The 6,022-nt window shown below is 47.1% G+C and overlaps 1 protein-coding gene across 1 annotated transcript in view; it reads right to left on the minus strand.

Annotated features, from left to right (window-relative positions):
* The window catches only part of LOC109523563 (thyroid hormone receptor-associated protein 3-like), a 13,337-nt gene extending 9,471 nt beyond the window's left edge, over positions 1–3,866 (minus strand). Inside the window, exon 1 of the mRNA XM_019882781.1 lies at positions 3,711–3,866. The gene's annotated coding sequence lies outside the window, so the exon portion shown is untranslated. The remainder of the gene's footprint in view (positions 1–3,710) is intronic.
* Between the last annotated feature and the right edge of the window lie 2,156 nt (positions 3,867–6,022).

A 6,022-nucleotide genomic window follows, 5' to 3' on the forward strand; every position in this document is an offset into this window, starting at 1 on the left:
AGCCGTAACCGAGTCTGGAGGGGTACCCGTGAAAGAACGGAGTATCGCGGTCCTGGAACTGCGGCGTGAAAGTTTGGATTGACTCCGAGATTGTTTCTTAATAGTCTCGATTTCACAAAGCAATCACGGCAAAGGGGGCGGGACAGGGGGCGTATTCAGTACCTGCCGAAGATCCGCCAACTTCTCGGAACTTGCCTGCGGTGGCCGCGTTTGCAGTTTGAAGTACCAAAGACTTAAGACGATGCACGACGTGTACCGTATTGGCCCAAAAAGATCCCTCGTTCCTTGTCACGTCGTTAAAAGCTCACATCCAGAGAGCCCTGCCATCTGTTTCGATGGTCTCAATTGATAACCACGTGCAGCTGTTCCCCCCCCGGATAACTGTCGGCAGCGTAATCGCCGAGATCTTAGCCGCTTCGGGGGAGCCTGTGGCGCGTTTAAAGCTTTTTAATCAGTCAACGCTGGATTTGCTCACAAAGGCGTCCCGATGCGACACTTGTGAGGACCTTTGAATGGATTGGCACCAACAAGAGTGACCACATTCAAGGCCTCGCATTTTCTCAACTTGACGACACTCACCCGGGACGAAGACATCGCGGATCTAAACAGTCCTGACAGAGACAAACACCATAACAGCTGCCGTTTAATTTCACCTCATCAACAATGGACCTGTAACTTGATACGTGGCGCCAAGTGCCCGACAGCAGAGAGTCCACTTCTTTCAAGGTCTAAGATGGCTTTGGCCGGGATGACACGGTGGGGCAGCTGGAATCACATTTGCCGTGCTAACGCTCCCTCGAGCTGCCTTTGAGCCCGCCGCGTCCATTCGAGCCATCTCGGCGTGGGTGAAAAGCAACAGCATTTCACACTCCCCCCCCCCCCTGTCAAGACGCGAGACGAGGGGTTAGGACCGACAACAGGGCCTTCCTGCTTGCCTTATTAAACGAAAACAACGGCTTCGCTTCGGTCTGACCCTTTGTCCAATTCCGCCGAGAGCTCATGCGTCGCAAAACACGCTTCTTTGTCGAACCCGATCTCAACGTCGCTGCCGTCGAGAAAACCCTCGGCCGAATGAAATGTCGTCGCCCGTGATTTCGCGTCGCAATCCCATTCCAGCCGTAACGCTCCGATTGCGCGCCCAACCTGATGTGGGCACGACACGTAAAGGACGACCGAGTGTCTCCGCGTGGGCGTTTTGAATCGGATATCGTTTTGCGTTAGCGCACACCGCACCCGAACGCATCCTATCAAGTCTCATGGTCCCGGCGGTCTGCAATTGCGGCGGGTGATCAGTGCCGCTGACGTCGATCTATTTTTTTTTCGGGGATATTCTCATTCGGCAATTTATTGATGGCATTGGTAAAGAAAGGGAATCTGGAGCTACCATCGGGACCTTCCTGAACTACAAAAGTCTCTTCTTCCCCCGTGTGTCAGGTCTCCCACTAAGGTAGGCTGTCATCTCAGTCTTGTCTTGTATCTAGTTTTATTTCTCGCTTATCTTCATCTTCCGCTATTGGTTGAAAAATCCCATTTTGGAGCTTTCTGTAATCATCTAAGATGCCACAAGAACGCACCAAAGTTTCTATAAGGCAAGGGGGGGGCCTTATACAAACGGACTGGAGTCAAGTGCAGCCTGGGCTGCTCGTGAATTGTCTTTGCCAAATATTTTTTTTTTTATCATTAAATCCCTTGTCACAGTTTGTGATGTATTTACAGTTTAAACCAGGGGTGTCAAACTCATTTCACATTGTGGGCCACATACGGACTCGGTAGATGTCAAGTGGGCCGAACCATTAACATTATACCATACTGTGCTATGAATCACCAAAATCTCGTCTCTTTCCTTTGTTTTGGTCTCAAGAAACATTGACTGGCGCTTTCATATCATTTGTTGCGTTGGGTCTATCTCGGTGACAGACTGAGACTGCTGTTTTCTTCCCCCGATCAAAACAATGTTGTCTTCTACTGTGATCAAAACAATGTGCGCCCCCTTAGCGGATAATCCACGAATTGCATTTTATTTAAAATATTCATTCTGTGTCTTTAATGCATTTTTTTTCTTTCACTTTTAAATGATCCCGCGGGCCGGATCGAACCTCCTTGGGGGCCGGTTCCGGCCCGCGGGCCGTATGCTTGACACTCATGGTTTAAACTATTTTTTTTTTTTTGTTGCGGGGGGTAATGGTTTGATCTCATGGTAACAGCTGGGGTTATATGCATGCCAGGCCAGAGGGGAACCAACGACTGACTAAACTGTCTTTCAAATAGCGACGGTCGCGTTTCAGACATGTGGAGTCCGGCCATCTGTTGAAAGTTGACTCTTGATCTTTGCACGGACCTTTGGGGATCATTGTTTGATCGGCCACACCGTCAATAGGAGGGACATAATTTAGAATGACTTCTTTACAAAACACGACAAATACTTGTTTTGATTTTTCCATTTGCCGCATGGGGCAGGCACTCCAAAAAAACATCCACTTCAAAAGTCACAGTACGGAATTTCATCGAGTTAGGCGCGAGTGCCTTCTTGTTTGGATTTACGTCGACGGTTGCCCACTGCGTAAAACAAACGCCACCGACGCGCGCGGCGCTATTTTCACGTCATGACGGCAACACAACGGCACGACTTGTAAGAAGCTTCGTCGTTTCACTGGAACTTTTCTGCCACGTCCGAGTTTGATTTATTTTCTTTCTGTCCGTGATGGGTTGTAAGACATCGAGTGTCGTGGCGTTCGCGTTTCCTCTCCTAAACAATGAGCTCAATGTTACAGACTCGCATGCTTTTTATGTTTTATCCTTTCATCCGGCGCAACGGGGCACACTGGAGCAAATTGAACGCACATTCATATACCACACAAGTCTGGCGGCGGTATGTCTTATCATGGTGGATTTGCATGTGTGTGTTCTCATGGACAGCTGGTGGTTATCAAAGCGGATCAAATTGAATCCTGCATCGCAACAGAAAACTTCCTGAGCGACGAACAAAAACCCGGAGCATTTGTAGCCGGCTAGCTAGCAAGCTATCTACATTCAAAATAACGGATCTTAAAATATAAACAAATAAATCAAGAAGAATGTAGGTTGGAATGAAAGTTATACAGATGAACACTCTATTCACTCAAATTTTTTTTCAAAACTACAGAAAAACTGCAATGTTCGAAACCACCGGTGTCAAACCAAAGGCCCGGGGGCCAGGTGCGGCCCGCCGCCTCGTTTTATGTGGTCCAAGAAAGCAAATCGTGTGCGTCAACTTCTATGGTCCTCGCTAAAATCCAAAATAGCGAAATGTCAAATTGCCACGTGTAGTCGAGGACGTTGAAATTTTGCAATCGTTTATATATATTATATATTATAAATAAAAAAAAAATAAAACAATGAAGTGAGACATGGGATGCGCATCGAAGACTGCTGTATTCATTGTTCCTGACTAGCTCTCCACGAGCAGGGTCTGCGCACCCCCTTTTCCGCTGGCCGCCCACCTTTTGCGAACAACACCGCTGCAGCGAGCGCCAAAAGTCACTTGGGAGCTCGTCCTCACGCCTCCACACGACCAAGGGGAAACGCACCCGGCCGGCCCCGTTTCATCAATGATTTTTTCCCCTCTCCGCGAATTGCCTGCTCACACGTCGCTGACCGCAGCGTGCCGAACGCGTCCTGCTACGTCATCGGGATGCTTGCGAGAAGAAGCAACCAGCGAGCGAGTCACTTACCAGTCAGTTTTTTGCACCGGAAAGCCTCAAACGTTGTCCGGCTGCGGTGCTCCTTGCGCGCGTGTGAACTGCCGGCGCGACTCGCTCACTTATGGCAGCGAGCTCGTGGATGCGCACGTGTCGGAAGAGACACGGGGGAGGGGCACGGGTTGGTCCTTTTTTTTTTTTTTTTTTTTACAGTGTGCGCCGCACATCGCTGTCAAAAAAAAGACAGTGATTGAAATATATACTGCATGGATATGAATGTATGCGGATCACGAAGGGATTACAAAATGCCTACAAAAAAAAAAACGAAATGCCGAGAAGTTGTGAGACTGAGAACCGAAGAAATGGAAAATCATGACCAGATAAAAAAAAAAAATAAATGAACTCATAATATGAGGACATGTGTAACTTGATCAAAATAGAAACGAGTGCAATATCTTTTGTGAATAAAACGTTTTTTTTTTTTAAAAGCACAAAATCAGAAAAATACACCAAAAATACCTGGGGGGGAAAAAAATACACAATGAATCAAAATCGAGATCATCAACATAGCAAAAAGAATAAAAGTTATTGCGTGCCGTGTGTGCAAATACTTTTGCATATTGGTCGTTTTTCCTCCCTTTGAAAAAATAGGAATAGAATTTACAAGTTGCCCAGTTCATATCCTTTCTTGTATAATGTAAAAAAAAAATTTAAAAAAAAACTTACGATTGTTGGGCGCCACGTTTCTGACTAACTGCGCCAGCGAATAAGGTCGCTCTGCAACGTCCCGACTGCAATCGAGAAGGGAATCTTTGACAAGACGGGCAAACAATAGCAAGGAACTGAAATTCTTTGGGAGCACCGATTCTCAACAAGAGTCGCTTTTCGATTTCAGTTGAGACTTGAGTCATTCGAGGCCTCCCGCTGAAGAGATTTTTTCGAAAAAAACACGGATGCGTTCGTCGTTAAACGGTCCCCATATTGACGCTGACGAGGGATTTGCTTTGCCGACACGCATTCTTTTCACGTTTTATAAAGTGCGGCGGCTTATCAGTTGACGGCTAAATGGAGGCTGAGAACGCTTGCGTTGTTTCAGCGTTTAAGAGAGTCCGCGGTATGTTTTTTTTTTCCTTCTTATCTTGACACCGTCTTGGCTCATTTGCTTCTGCATCGGCCATTCAAATTGCAATGTTCCTCTGATTGTTGATGTGATGTCAAAGACTACCCGGTGGCTAACACGATGGATGGCCCGACCGCAGCGACGCTAATCCTCCACTCCTAATGGGAGCTGACAGTTTAGAACGATGCCATCGTGGGACGCTGAAAAGTTCCGAATGACGTGCAATGAACAATTCGGTACAGTTGTTACATTTCCTTGGCCTCGAAATCTGCCGTGATTTGGTTGCCATTGCGGATGATCGTCGAACTCGTAGATGTTGCCGATTCGTAGTCGCGGTTGAGTTTCGTCTGGGAGACTCCCTGTCGAAAGTCAAGAGACAATTTCGGACTTAGCGAAAAGCCCGATTTGCTTCCGTTGACCAGATGATGTTTTCAGAGCGTGCTCTCTCTCACGACCGCGCCGTACCTCCGCGAGTCCAACGACGCGCGAGACGATCGGTAGCGTGGCTAAGTGACGGAGGGCCATCCCGCGCGGTACATTTTGTTGCGAAATACTGCAGTATTTGGTGGGGAAAATCCGGTCGGGTCGTTAAAATGAAGTTTACAGTTGTAAAGGTGTTCGCTGTAAGCAAAATCGGCAAATGATTTAAGTGAACTCGGGACTTTGAAACGTGAACGTCATCGGGGTGAAAACTTTTGTCTATGGGGTACGTTGAAAAGAGGTTCGACTGTCAGCTGAAAGGGACAACGTCCGGGTATTTGGTGCGTTCTCGATTTATTCCTACTTTCACTTGGGAACACTACTTCGGGCGCGACTTTTTCCACGAGATCACAAGGACGTAAGAACGGACGAGAAAGCAAATTGAGAAATATTATTTATAATTTTATCTGTGGTTTTATTGTTCTTGTTTTGATTGTAAAGTGTCCTTGAGTGTTTTGAAAAGCGCTTATAAATGTAATGTATTATTATTATTATTATTATTAAACGGCTCACGTATGAGGGCAGTCGGAAGGTCGACTTTAGCTCTGTGCTACTTCCGCAGCAGCTAGCTAGCTAGCTAGCAACAGGTATGACTGGTTACTTACTAGCGCGCCAAAACACGTCGCGGGGACCCTCCTAAGTCGGCAATCATTCCCTCTGTGACGACAACGAAGCCACATTTCTGACCAGTATCGTATACACGAAAAGGGATGACGAGAAAAGACGGAGGAGCCGTGCTAAATGC

This window comes from Hippocampus comes, unplaced genomic scaffold, assembly GCF_001891065.2.
Source record: "Hippocampus comes isolate QL1 unplaced genomic scaffold, H_comes_QL1_v1.1 scaffold281, whole genome shotgun sequence".
Lineage (NCBI taxonomy): Eukaryota > Metazoa > Chordata > Actinopteri > Syngnathiformes > Syngnathidae > Hippocampus > Hippocampus comes.